General features: G+C 44.5%; 1 protein-coding gene across 4 annotated transcripts in view; it reads left to right on the forward strand.

Moving 5' to 3' along the window:
- Window positions 1-853: 853 nt before the first annotated feature.
- The window catches only part of PKIB (cAMP-dependent protein kinase inhibitor beta), a 56,636-nt gene continuing 42,497 nt past the window's right edge, over window positions 854-14,992 (forward strand). Inside the window, exons 1-2 of one of the 4 annotated variants that reach the window (XM_075087543.1) lie at window positions 868-944; window positions 4,192-4,257. The gene's annotated coding sequence lies outside the window, so the exon portion shown is untranslated. Of the gene's footprint in view, window positions 945-1,016; window positions 1,194-4,191; window positions 4,258-14,992 lie in introns of those variants that run through there. The other 3 variants (XM_075087541.1, XM_075087542.1, XM_075087545.1) reach the window with 3 other exon arrangements.

Consider the following 14,992-nt stretch of genomic DNA (forward strand, 5'->3'; position numbering starts at 1 on the left):
GAGCCAGCACTGTGCCCTTGTGGCCAAGAAGGCCAATGGTATCCTGGGGTGCATTAAAAGGAGTGTGGCCAGCAGGTTGAGGGAGGCTATCCTCCCCCTCTGCCCCAGTGAGGCCACATCTGGAGTACTGTGTCCAGTTCTGGGCTCCCCAGTTTAAGAAAGACAGGGAACTACTAGAGAGAGCCCAGCGGAGAGCTACAAAGATGATCAGGGGACTGGAGCATCTCCCATATGAGGAGAGACTGAGAGACCTGGGTTTGTTCAGCCTGGAGAAGACTGAGGAGGGATCTCATCAATACTTATAAATATGTAAAGGGTGGGTGTCAAGAGGATGGGGCCAGACTCTGCTCAGTAGTGCCCAACGACAGGACAAGGGGCCATGGGCACAAGTTGGAACACAGGAAGTTCCACGTCAATATGAGAAAAAAAAACATTCACTGTGAGGGTGCCAGAGCAGTGGCACAGGCTGCCCAGGGAGGCTGTGGAGTCTCCTTCCCTGGAGACATTCAAAACCCACCTGGATGCGTTCCTGTGCCCCCTGCTCTGGGTGTGCCTGCTCAAGCAGGGGGGTTGGACAAGATGATCTCCAGAGGTCCCTTCCAACCCCTACCACTCTGTGACTCTGATTAAGCTGGGCCGCCCCACGCTGGTTTGTTCTGGGGAGCGGTGCCCCATGCCAGCGCCGAGGGTCGGGTCGAGCTGCCGGTGTCCCCCCTCCCGGCCCGGCCTGGCAGCCCCTCGGGGTGCCCCGCTGCGCCCACCTCATGCGCTCCGGGTGCGGCCCGGCCCGGGCCCCCCCGCGCCGCCCCGCTCCGTGCCGGGCCGGTCGCGCCGGCGGAGGGCGGGGCGGCGGCGGGGCGGGCGCGGCGCGGCCGCGGCTCCCCGCGCAGCGCGGGCGGAGGGCAGAGGCCCGCCGGCCGCGGGAGCGGCACCTCCGGCGCCGGGTGAGTGCGGCGGCGGCGGCGGCGGCGGCGGCGGCGGCGGCGGGAGGGGGGCGGCCGGAGCGGGGTGCCGGCCCCTGCCCTGCAGCGGCGCTTTGCTTCGGGCACCCACCCGGCGGCGTCGCAGGCTCTGGGGGAGCGGGGCGGCACGACCCGACCCCCAGGTGCTCTGGGGGAGGAGGGGTGAAGTAGCTGCTGAGGGCGCTCCTGCGGACGCGAGGTCCGTGTCCCAGGTGTCCTGCGTGACCGTGGGTAAGTCACGGATAATCCGCCTGTGCCTCCAACTGCCCTAGACGCTTCCCTGCGATTGACCGGTCGGGTTTAATGTTTGTTAAGGTTAGGGAGTAACCTTTAGGAAGTGCTCGGGGAAGCTGGTAATAGGTGTCACGAACAGCCTGGCTGCCTCTCGGCACGAAGACGGCTAAAATGACTTTTTCTCCAGCAGAAAAGCAATCGGGAGCGCTCCAGGTGCAATTTTTATGTACAACTCTTTTCTGCAATGATGTTTGTAAGGTGAAATTAATCAGTGGTAAGGACGTGAAGAGTAGAGAGTAAAAATAGCAGCTTTATTTACATAACGACACTATTAAAATATATTTCTGAAAAATAACCTCTGTGCATGAAGTCCATAACTGAAGTTGCACGGACAGGATAATGAACAACCAACGTGCAGTTTGGTGATGCAAAAGATGTTCCTAGAAAATGAGTTAAAAGGCATCACTGACTTTCATCTTTCAGTGATTGCAAGGAGTGCCCTTGTACTTTGATCCCTCACAAGCCAGGAATGTTTCTTTCTGATTGCGACAAAATGTTGGCAGTAAGAGAATTTTTTCTTAATTCAATTATGATGGATGCTCCTCGGCATTTGTTAAAAGTTATTTGTGGAGTCTGAAGAGCAGGCACATGCTTTTAATGAAGGAAGAAGTAAAAAGGGTATCCAAAATACTCCTGAAGCGATAGGTAAAATGATCTACAGCATACTGTTTGGTTGGCACAGATACACCTAATTCTTAAAGGTTTGAATTTTGAAAAATAATGAGACTTTGGTCATTCCAAAACAATCCTAGCTGTCTTTGGGAGCATTGTGATTGGGGGAATGTGAAAATACATACAGCATGTTCATTTACCCAGTATAACTTCATCACCTTTTGTAGCTAACAAAAACAGTTTGGATGAAACATTTGATCAGAATGAAGACCTTGAAGGAAAGACCATGACTTTGTTTATCTTTCCTCACTGAAGTGTTCTTTTTTTCATGGGTTGTTAATATTCCCTTTGAAATGCTGAACTTAAATGTTTGTGTATGATATTTGTGAAATGGTACACTGTGGTTGATAAAACTACTTAGATGGAAGCAATAGAAATTGAAACCTCACCAGAAATATCCAAATAACTTACAAAGGCCATCACTTTACTGTACCCTTAGAGTGAAAGTTTAGTTCTATAGATTGATTTTGAAACACACCCTGTTGGAATAGAGACCAATCTAGTTTGCCTTGGACATGTCATGACAGTAACAAATTTGAGCAAAACATATTTGATGCATAACATGCATCAGTATGCTAGAAAAAATATACGTGAGCTTCAAAATCATAACAAATTTAAAAAATATTGATGCAAATCATGAAAAGCAGAGAGAGAGAAACTCAGTCAGGTGATGCTGTTAATCTGTCAGGAAGTGGAAAGTTGTTCCCTTGTGTCCATTTATTGATCTGTCCTGTTCAAATAAACAATGAGTGTTTTTAATGAATTATTCGGCTTCCTTTGATTTCTAAAACCTGGTTGAAAATCCGTGAGGAATCCTGTGTAGTTTTCTCCATCAGCTGAAGATCACTGCGGCGGGAGATTTTACATACCCTGAACTCCTGCTGGGGTTTCAGCTGGGCTTCCTTGATGTGTCTTTCTGGTGAAGATGCTCCGGGACCTTGCTCACTTCACTGGGTATGGCTCCCTCTTGACTGGCTTTGAGGGAAAAGCGAGGGAAACTTCTGCGCTCTCTCCGTATTGTGGTGGCCACAGAGCCTTCACCCACTGCAAAGTCTCCCTAGCGTGCTCCTTGTTTTGTGAGCAGTGAAACAGTGCAGGATTTAGGATTGGTGGCTTGATTTGTTCCACTCTGTGACATCCAGACTGGCCTCTCAGACCCATGGGGTTGCCACCAGCACTGAAAGGGGAGAATTACAAAATAAATCCAAGTGATTGTGTCTGGTAGAAGTATTTGGACAGTCAAACTTACATCTTAGAAATTATTAAGATTCTGGGGTTTACGTTTTTACAAGGGGATCATCCAGGTTTCCACTGCAGCCTAAGAAGTGTGGCTAGCAGAAATCCTAGAAAGTTAGGAATGGTAATCTCTCTGTGAAAAGCTCCAAAATCTGGCTTTCCTCACGTGAAGTAATGTCTTCTGTACTTAACTGAATAATTCTGGTTTTAGAAGTTTTTCCCAGTTGAGATTTCTGTTTGTTGTTTCTTCCCCTGTGTCCTGACTATATTCTTTTCAACCTGGTTTCCTCAGGAGATGAAGCTAAAATAATAATAATAACATTAAAGCCATCTGACTGATAGCTCCCCTCATTGCCCCAGAGTAATTTTTTACCCCTGGGATCAAATTCAACCAATATAAAGGGAAGCAAAGAGATTTCAAGGTGATGAAATTCTTACTGTCCCTAAGACCACTGGTGACTACGGAGATGAGAGAGATGAGGTTGATTCCCCCACTGAGGGAAGAGCTGTAGCAAGCATTCAGCTTATTAGACATCAGAAAATTCATGTGGGTGCTCCATAGGATACTGAGCTTCATTGCTTCTGCTACTCACAAGGTTAGTGATTATATTTTTCAATTTCTCTGCTCCTTGGGAGTGCAGAGTCTTGGAAGTTTTAATCATGCCTTTTCTCCTCCTTAGTCAGCTCAAAATAAACCCTATATTTTCGTCACGTTTCTGGTGATGACACACATATAAATGCTGTTGTTCCTCAACTTCATAAACTGACCTGTTGCTTTCCTAGCCCATAATTTAATACTTCTAGATACAGGGTTGACAGCCGTCGGTGCAGTAATTTTCTTTTGTTATCTTGACTCAGTGCAAACACTTGATTACTGTGGTCACAATAAAACCGACTTCCTTCCACAATCAGTTTCTCTGAATTGCATACAAGTTTTTGATTAGACTTTGATTTGCGTCCTACTGCCTCTGCTGTTTCTTCTGGTTACGGCTGCATCCGAACATCCCCTTCTGCTTTTTCTGCATAGTGGGATGCTGTAGCACTCTCCCCGTGTCATGGCAGGAGAAGGATAACGGAGGAGAAATATGAAAAGGTATTGTGAGTTTATCTAGCAAGACCTTTATAAATATACGATGCTTTTATTGACTTTTAAGTGGTGGTTATTGTTCTGATTATTTGCTCTGTTACATAACTAAAGTTAAGAGCTTTATTTATGGGTAATTGCCCATTTTCTCCTTCCTTGTCTTTCCAACATTAATACCATCACAATCCTTCCTTTCTTCTCTCTTTCATTACCTCCCTAAAAGACTGCTTTAGGTGTTTTGTGTTGTTTTGATTTTTAGAAAGCTGTAAGTAGTAAGTTGATCTGCTAGTTTTTTTTTCTGTTGTAGAAATCATATCAACTGGACTTGCTCTCTGGGCATGAGCGTACATATATAAACAAAACCAATTTAGTAAAGTGCTTCATGAATAATGTTAATTTCTTTTTAAATATTCATCTGCATTCAAGTTGCACTAAGCTCTCCTTTACATCTTCCAGAAATCATTTAAATATTATTAAAGCCTGCATGCCATGCTAAAGAGAGAGCTCTGTGCTTGTATAGCAATTACATTTGACTTTATTCTCCTGGTTTATACTAGCAAGAGGAGGAATGAGGCACACAAGAACGTCTTTTTGTCTGGGAACTAGCACATATGCTCATGTAACATCTTGCCCTGCCTCTTCTTGCGCTTCGATGGAGCCAAACATCCTTCCTTCCCAGCTGCAAGGACCTGGCCCCTCCTGGCAGCCCCACAGGGCTCTCCCTGCACCCCGGGGAGCTCCACCAGGCACGCCAGGCTGGGTGCCTCCCAGCAGGTTTAAGAGGCAACTCCTACAGCAATTTTTCATCCCCCACCCCTCACCAGCCATTGCATCGCTCCCAGAAATGTGGGTTGTAGCAGGATATCTAGGTGCCACCCAGTCTGTTTTGGTTAAGGTACATCCAAGGGATCTTAAAACCCTGCCAGTACAAGTGTTTATTTAACTTGAACTGCTGTGACAGATCAGATGGGGAGTGCAAACCCCTGCCCTTACCTTGGGAGGTTGGAGAAGGGCAGTGACATCCTGCAGAGAGGGCAACGTGGCCCCTGCCCGGAGGCCAGGGGGATGGGCTGGGGTGGGAAAGGCAGCAGTGGGGCTGAGAGCAGGAGCCCTTAACATGGTTCAGCTGCGGCTGAGGCAGTATGTTGGACTACGGCCTAAAAAAACAGCCTCAGCAAAGGGAGATGACAATTTTACCAGTTGGGTCAGGTTTGCACTGCGCAAGGGAAAGCATGTGCCTTGAGCAGCCTTTGAGCATGGCGCTGTGTCAGGTGTACCCAGGCTGAGGGACTCGGCCAGGGGGTGTTCAGCTAGCTTGCCAGAGCGCGGTATGCACTGAATATATGCGGCAGAAGCTTTTCTGCATGTGTTTGCTTTGGTATGTAGCACGCATCCTTTCGTGCTGACCCCAGCGGTGGGGGCAGTTCTGTGCTGGGTTGTGCTGCAAGGATGCAGCTCTTAATTAAAAACCTTCCATTTTGCTGTGGTGTCCTTAGGCAGATGCCAGAGAAGCAACTGCAAATCAGGGAACGCTTCTTGCTATTTTCTTCTTTAATCCAGATTAAGCAGTATTTGCTGCACATGTAATGATAGCAACGCATTATTTTCCTCTGTGTTGGCTTTCCCCATCCTGTCCACATATTCCATCCAACAAAGGAAGGTGGAGTGGGTTTGTAGTACACAGTACTGTTTATATTTGCAGTTCTAAACACCTGCTGATGCAGAACAGGGCAATAATTTATACTGCTTTTCAGCCTTCATGGGCAAATGGGCAGCCTTTTGTTTTAGCCTTTTTCAATTACCTTTGAAACCAGTTTACAAAATTCTGTGGGGAGCCCACAGGTTAATTTGTCCACAGGCTCCTGAGTAGCCTGTAACTGCGTTCAGTAATGCAGCTGCAGAGTTGTTGAAATGTCCTTGGAAGACGTGCTGCCTTCAACCCTTCCAGGGTGGGGACAGCTTCCTCCTCTGCAATGAAAATCCCTCCTCTGGAGTTGGCCTCGCATCCGTTCAGCATCCTGCAACTCTCTTTTCCTAAAGGGAAGCCAGCAGGTCAATAAAAACAAGTATTAAAGTTTTTACAAGACAAACCCAAACGCCTTCAGATGTCCGAGTTTGGTCTTTGTGATTATTATTCGTGGCTGACTTGTTGAAGGGTAATGTCACTGGGGTACTCTTCACAGTATTTTGGGTTAGTTGCAAATACGAAACGGGTAGCAGTACCTGTGTGACAGGCCTTAAAAGAAAAGGAACCAACAAAAATGAAAATGGGGAGAACCAGGGAGGAAGGAAGTTTCAGTTTGTGTGCCAAGAGCTTTTAATTGTGCTGCTTCTTCGTACCTTCAGGGCAATATTGCATTAAAGCATGTACATTTTCCCCATTACCTAACATATTCTGATTAGGAAACATCTTGGAGTTATCCTATATCCTAGGGAGTGTTTATGTGGAAGCTCTGTGGCTGTATGCATATTCATGTACACTACAGAAAACACCTTGAAGGGTGGGTATTTCATGGTCTCTGTATGATGTCTAGTGACTGAGGCTGGGATACCAGACAGGCAACAATAAAATCCACACAACTATGTATTCTGTCTGGATAAAGTATTCCCTTTTGCTCAGGCTTGACACCTCCTTTATTTTCTGTTTTGCCTAGTTTTGAATCTTGTGTCATTTGTATCCTCTAGCTGAGCTCCTCACCCATCGATATTTATCATTTCTTCATTACAAGGTGTCTTGCTTTTGCTCAGACAGAAGCAGAAGTGTTGGCAGCTGTTATGTATTTCATACTAACTAATAAAAGTGCTCTGTGACCTATCACTGTGTGATGCCAAAGAGATTATCATTAAGGTGAGCCTATGCCCTCCTTCTGCCTCATCAAAAATGGCTTTAATTCTTGGGCATTATGTGGTATGCATTGTTCATAAGCAATTCATATCTGCAAATGTGGATCTTGCAGTCCTTAATTAAGAAAGTTTCCATTAAATACTGTTGGTAAGATTTGTTCTGTAAGTATTTATGTGAGGAACTTGGAAGGTGTTCTGTCTGTTGAACACAGGGTTTGGTTAGACGGGAAGGCTAATGGAAGCAGAAGACGGGAAGATGTTGTCTAGAAATTCTGTCTCTGAGTGGGCAAGCAGCTCTGAAAATAGTATTTGAAATATAACCAGAATTTCCCCCCTGGTACCAAGTAGAAGGATGTGGTTTGCCTAATACCTGACATATACCCACATTTCTCAGGGCTTATCCAGTGGTGAATAGCATTGTTAGATTTGGCAGATTATATGATAGTGTTAAGCAATTATATGGCATTTCATCTTTATTTAAATCCAAGATATAGTGGGAGTGCTGGATTTTCCACTGCTGTATGAATAAAAAATTTGAGGATTGGCTTTATCAACTGCCCTGCAAAAAAGGGAAGCCACCCTGGAACTGCTCGGTTTCTGTTGCCACTTCTTCCAGAGCGTGAATGGGATGCTCTTACAGAGACAACTTGTAATTGGAAGGTGAGTCACTGGTTTAGCTGTAATCCTACCTATAGCAGAGCTGGGCTTGGATGCAGGAGCGCGGCTCCACCCTGATGCAGAGTCAGGTGATGCTGTGGAGTTGACAAGGGCTTTCAGTGTGATTCATCTTGATGCGTTTCCATGTAAAATAGGGTGCACTTTCCTGTGGTGAAGAAGCCATTTTCTAGAGTATCAAGAGCTCAACAGTCATGTCTGGAGCAGTTGCCCCACGAGGAGAGGCTGAGGGATGGGGCTGGCTCAGCCTGGGACAGAGACATCTCTGGGGGGGCTGACAGCAGCCCCCGGTACCTGCAGGGAGGTGCTCAAGAAGAGAGAGCCAGAGAGACAAGGGGCATCATGCTGAGCCAAGCAAGAGAGGTTCAGACTGCACCCAAAGAAAAGGCTTTTCCCCCGGGGCCGGCGGGGCAGAGGGGCAGGCTGCCCAGGGAGGCTGTGCGGCTCCATCCCCCCGAGGGGTCACAGCCCTGAGCAGCCCGCTCTGACCTCGGCGCTGAGCCTGCTGCGGCACAGCTGGACCAGGGACCTCCTGAGCTCCCGTCCTGCCTGAGCTGCCCTGTGACCCTATAATCCCAAGTTCAAAGCTGAGCCCCTGAAAAGTTGCCGTGAAGTTCTCATTACCTTCTACACATGAAAAATATAACAGGGAAAAGGGACCCTTATTACCCAGATTAAAAGAAGGCTGGTGACAGTACCTTTAATAAAAAACCCAGGCGTGCTTAAAACAGCGTAGCTGTTTGCAGTCCCTGCCTTAAATACCTTCCTAATATAATCTGTCTTAAATATGGTTAAATTCAATGATGTAAAACAATTGGTAAGTGTGCAGCACGTACTCTGTTTCAGGCTTCAAGTCTGATTCTGTTTACTGCTGCTTTTGTTCACCTAAGAAAAGCTTTCTCCAAGGCACAATACAGTACCATAAATACGCAGGGATTTCTGTAAATATGTTTTGCTTAAGTGTTAATGTGATATTTATGTTCTGTGTTCAAAAACAAAACACTAATCCTATTGCATTCTTGACAGTAGGCATCATCTGCAATGGTGTGATTTTGAGGTTTTAAAGAAGGGTCCCTCAGTGGAGATGGGGTTCTAATATATCTTGCTTGTTTTTCTTCTTGGGAAGCTCAGGTATTAGAAATTCTGCACTACCCTTCTTATGTTCTCTTTAGATGTCTTCTCAGAGGAGCTGGAGTGCAGTGAAACCTCGTGATAATGAACTCTCCAGAGAAGACAGCCACTCACTAATCTGTTATTAAGATTGTGGGTTGCTTTTGTTTAACAAAAAAAATGTAAAAGTTAAAGTAAAAGCAATTGCTTGTAAAACAGACACAATCTCACTTAAACATCAAGCGAGAAACTCCTCTCTGTGTTGTCAAAGCTGTTTCATAAGCAGTGATTGAACATGTGTTCCCTGAGTAGTATAAAAGAGTTTGCATTAAGAAACCCGTGATGCTTTCAACCACCTCGTTGCTCTTCCCCATCATTACTCAGAAACTGTCACTAAAAGTGCTTGCTGTTTACCTTGGAGAGCTTAAAAAAGCTTAAGAAGATGAGTGTGTGAGGGTTGGAGGAATATTTGTTTTCTTTGCCCCTGAACGTGCATTTGTTTGCTGGAAAAGCTAGAATTGTGGAAGGAACTGAACTGAATAAAAATAAATCTCAGCCGATTACTAATGGAAACATCCTGTTATTGATGTGGTTGGAAGTGCTCCACTTGAACGTGGAAGGCGTGTAGCATAGAGCTAGAGCACGATGCATTTAGGAAGCGGGCTTACTGAAACGTCAATGCTAGCTTTTTCTGTTCTGAATTTGTAGTTTCATTACTTACAGTTTGAAGAGAGTGTACATGCTGTCCACGCAGTTCCTTTTATTAATGGGCTAACGCACTTTTATGTTCCTTCTCTCCTTCCAGAGTCTCATTACTTACAGGTAGCTGGAAGTAGCACTTCAAAGTAAAATAGAATAAGTGGGACGATGTGCTTCTCAAACAGATTTCCCAACAGAGTCAGTGCATTGTTTCTGTTCTAGCAAGTTTTGAAAGTGAAAGAAATAAATATTAATTTATGATACTAATTCATTTACCTTTACTGATTATTAAAATAATTCCAAATGGAAACCTACTTGCTATAATCACATTTAAGTAGAGACAATTTCTTGTTTCGAGTTAACTACAACAGCTCATGCGTCTTGTCATGGAAATTTAATGTTATTACAGAAACTTAGCTTTCTTGAATGGATATAATCAGGCACTCAACTGTATATTCACTGTGTTAATTAAGTGACTGGCTAACAAGCCATGCTTTGTGGAGAGTTAAATTACGTCCTATAAAGAGACAACAAACAAATCTGGACGCCACTTTAGAAAGGAGTAGTAATTGGTGAAGCGTCTAAAGAGAGCGTAGAAGAAAGCTGAACAAATTTACCCAGCTGACCTATTTTGCAAGTCCACGTGGAGTGATATCTGCCTCCTGATTCTGACTACCAAAAATATCAATTAAAACTTCACACCATGATGATCTTAAAAGTTGTGTGTTCTTTAGGTTTCTGTAAAACCTAGAACCTGAAGTTCTGTTGCTTAAAATTAAATAAAGATTTATACTCTGGAAGAACTGAAAGATGAGATTCAGAGATGTACTTTTAAAAAAAGTATACTTAATGACTTGATCAGCTCTTACTCTAAATACTTTAACTATGTAAGTTTCCTAAGCATACATTTTGAAAGGAAATTGTAATTTATTTATTTAAATATGTGTCTTGGCCTCATTTCTGTACCTTTTCAGAATTTAGGAAAAAGCGTGTAAGATTAGAGGTGAATCAAAGCAGATTAAAAAAAGCTCAATTTAAATTTTGGATGGTGCAGCCCCTCCCTACTGCTGCTCCTCCTCTTCTCCCCCTCTCCCCCATGCTGTTCCATTTCATTGAAGCCACCAAAAAGCTGGTATTTCCAGTCCAGACCTTTCTGCAGAGCTATCATTCAAGGTAGGATTGAATGCATTTATTCCTGCTCTATTCCTGGTTGAGAACTGGAGAACGGAGATAACAGCCGGCGCTGCCATCTCTGGAGTGAAGGACATTTCCTGTAATCTCAGTTTCCTTCTTAAGGCTTTCCAATGTCAGTATTTCATAGAGGAAGAAAAGCGAGGCTGACAGCCCGAGCTACCATCTGACAGGAGTCACATTTGATGTACAGATGTCCGCGGCTGGTTAGTTTTGTCTGTGACAAGTGAGGCAGTGCAGCAGACCAGGCTTAGAAGAGCAGGAGCCCACCAAAGGTGAGACGTAATTACCATTTGAAATTAAACTTTTCCCGAAATGGGGATATTTGTTCAGATGTCTTACCAGGAGCTGGCAGGGGGATCTGGCTCCACTCCTGCTGTGCCAGTCTTGAACTGCTCTGGCAGACAACGACTCAGTCTAGACAGCTGAACAAAATATGTGCAGGATGAGACCTAGACCTAGTTCTGATTTTCTAGTGTCTGTGTTGACCTTTCCTAAGTGTTGCGGGGTCAAAGGCTTGATAGGAGCACACATAGAGACATGCTCTTTCAATGGAGACCTTTTTAAGGCTTGATCTCATATGAGAGAGTGTGGGGTTCAAAAGCATGAGGATAGACAGGTCATCACTAAATGGGATGTGATGAGGGGGAAGATGCTCAGCCTCAGGCAGCATGGGAGCTAAAAACAGCTCCATGGAGTTGTAGCTGCGCTTGCACAGTGCCAGCACAGCCAGTACCTAACTTGGGAGCGGCTGGAGCTGTTCTGGGTTTGTTCAGAGGAGGGAATCCTCAGGTGGAGGAAACCTGAAGCTAAGGAAGGAATATTACAACATGGTCATGTCTGGTTATTACATGTCTGGTTATTACATGCCTGGAATATTAGAACATGGTCGTGTATGGGAGGTTCAAAAATTGTTAAGAAAATAAGCATATGGACTGTATAAAAGGCACATAGGCTTATTTTGAGTGAGAAACGTAGCAGACACTCTGTTCTGCGTTTTACATCTCTTCACAAAGTGTCTTCACACATTTTCCTATAGATTTGTGACTCTGAATTTATGGATGGAAGGTCAGGAGGAAGGGAAGCTGAGGAGAGAGTGGTGCTGGGATCTGACAGATTAGCACCAGTTTGTTTGCAAATGGAAGCTGCAGAGAAGCTGCAGTGATGTGTTATATTGTTAATTATATTTCAGTGGAAAAGCTGCTGCTCAGGAGAAAAGCATGTTTCCACTAACACCTCTGGAGTTGTAGCTCCTAGGAGAAATACCACCCTGCACAAACATGGTGTTCACCATTCGTTGGTGAACTGTGACATCTGAAATGATAGTTCTCTAGATAAAAATAGAGCTTAACTGTGCTGAGCATTCAACAAACACTTATTGAGACTCCAATTTGAATGTTTAAGCTGTGAACAAAATACCAGGAAAAACCCATTACTAATTCTGTGGCATCTGCTTTCTGGAGGAAATTGCACCCTCATTTTCTAAATTAGAGGAACAAAAATAACAGTTAAATTTTTTTTTCCTCAGATCATGCTGCATTTGGTAACAAATCTCCAGAAAATAGCTCGCGAAGTATCTGTACTTCTCATCTGGGGTGCTGAGTTTGCAGGATGTTCACTTGAACACCTTGGGAAAGGCAGCTGCCCGTGGGAGGGGGCAGAGCTGGGGTGACGGGCCAGTGGGCAGCTCGGGGAACAAGGTCTGCAGCACATGGAAAGGGCTTGAGGACCCCTTGTTGTGTGCCCTTTGGCCTTGGGGCTGTGCATCGTGGCTTTGACAATGGGCGTCAGTGATACTGGGCAGAGGAGTGAGATAAAAGGTCGGTATGTTTGATTTTATAACCAAAGTGGGCAGGATGAGTCTAATGAGACTTTGCAAACACTTTTCTAGTCTGTTGAGGAGAATGGTGGCTGACTAAATAAGTGTGCCTTGGTGACAGCAGTTGTACCCAGTTGTCATCTCATGTTTTGGAAGCTGTGGCAGGTCTCCTGATGCAGGTTACTTTCCTTCTTCAGGGTAAAGGGCACTTTGAATAGCCTTTGACATCTTGGATCACCCCCTCCTCTATTGAAAAATGAATGGGTTCTATAAAAATACCAAGGCTAGAACATTTCCTCTGGTCATAAATTTCCCACGGAAAGACTGCTCCATATTCAACAATTTAATGCTGGGACTGGTACTGATGCCTGGGTCTAATAGGGTTTATTAAAGTATCTTCACTATTCAGAAAGATAAAATTGTACCAGTGGTTTTGCACTATTTTGCACTGTACATGCAGTGCGGAATTGCGCTGTGTGAGGCTTCTCCTGTTTTGGTGGGAAGACTATCTTTTTTTCCTCTCCCCAATTCAGGAAGAGCTCTGATGTTATAGTGTACCAGTGGATCTCTATAACCAGAAAAGATACTAGTAATCGAACATGGAAATCTGTAGGAAAGGTCATTTGAGTTATCAGATGCATCTGTCCTTTTCCTATGCACTAACTTGCAGTTTTACTGGCTCTGGGGTGGCACAGATTTGTTACTAATCCTTGCTTTGAGAAAGCCATGCCTACTCAGATAATGTAGGAATTGCACAGAGCTTTAGACTGATGGATGGGTCAGATTAAAAACAAAACAAAACAAAACAAAAAAATTCCAAACTGATCAAAAGAGCTTTTCTGCTATACCACCAAATTGATTACTTCTAATTCAGAATTTAATTTAAACCTTTGTTTTTATCTTTCATAACTTGGTTTTGGAAAAGCATTTTTATCATGGAACCCTGATTTTTTTGTGTGTGTGTTCTTTGTTTCTCTGGGATTGAGTAGTGAGGGCAGCTGTCCAATTAATCCATAATGGCTTCATCAAATCCCAGACGCTGATGTGCAGCATAGCAGTACCTCCTGGCAGTGTAGCAAGTATCTCCTTCTCCTCATCCAAGAGTGTGGCACATGGGGGAGGGGAGAAATGTCTGCAGCTATTTGTCTGCTGCTTGTGGTATTGTATATATTGAGCATTCACACCGTTGGCTTCAGCCTCACCCTTCCACCTTAGCTTGGTGGTTTTGTGGCCATTTGTGGCACGGGGCTTGCTCCAGCAGCTACAGTGTTCTTTGGCATTTTCTCCAGCCTGCTCATGAGTCAAATCTGGATGTTGGAGCTGATCTGTGCCAGGGTGTAGGTTGTGGCATCCCACGGATCCCTCCATGCCGTAGTTTGGTGATGAGGCTTCTGCCTATTGGTTATGGGGCATCCTGCGTAGGAAGTGTTCCCCCGTGGCTGGAGGCCATCATTCAGCTGGGGATCTGTGAGGTAGGAGTGGGTTTTCTCATGGATCTTCTCACTGGCTGTGCAACATCTGGAGATCTGCACTCAGATGTTTCACATTCACCTGGTTGCCTCCAACCAGTTTTTTTCCCCTCTTTTTTAATGCTGAAGAAGGAAAGCGCAGAGGCCAGCAGTACTAATTTCAGTCTCAAGAAAGAGCATTTGCAGCATTCGCAAAGGCTGTAAAGCAGGCCACTAGAACATGGGCATGCTTACCAAGAAATGTTGGCTTGTCCTGTAATCCGTAACACCACTGACAATAAAATGGGAAAACGTTACCTTCTGAGTTGTGAGACGAAGCCTTCAAAACGCAGAACAGACAACTGTGACACCAGGGAATTTTATTGAAAGACTGAAGAGTTTATGTTCTTCTAACGAGGCAAATGAGTGATGTAGTCTGGATTCAGTTGTGCCCAGTGGGTGATAATGGAAATTAATTGTTTGTGAAAAATTTTATGATCCCAGAAACATTTACTAGCACATACGTAAAATATCCTGCACGATGTAAGTGTTCTGCCATTGCACCAACTGGGCACTGTTGTTTCACTCGATTTAGCTTTCTCTACAGCCACTGAACTACTCCAGTTCCATTGAACTATTTTGGGTCGCTTAGTAAGCAACCTGAAAGAATACTCCTCTAAGTACAGCTTTCCTGGATGTGTGCGTTCAGCATATTTACTTGCTGCATGAAATCTTAGAAAGGCTATTGGTATATCCTGACTTGGATTTTTCTTTTTATAGTAATTTGCAGTTTCAAAGAAAATTTCCACTTGCACTGGTAAAAGACTTAGCATGAACTTGCAGCTCATTCTCCTCTAAGGTATTTTGTCTGTGTCAGTTTTTGATATCTGGTACGCATTTTTCAGCCTCCAATTCTGTAGCTGAAAGACCACAATCCAGGAGAGCAGGTTATTTGTAG

Source organism: Phalacrocorax aristotelis, chromosome 3 (genome assembly GCF_949628215.1).
Source record: "Phalacrocorax aristotelis chromosome 3, bGulAri2.1, whole genome shotgun sequence".
Classification (NCBI taxonomy): domain Eukaryota; kingdom Metazoa; phylum Chordata; class Aves; order Suliformes; family Phalacrocoracidae; genus Phalacrocorax; species Phalacrocorax aristotelis.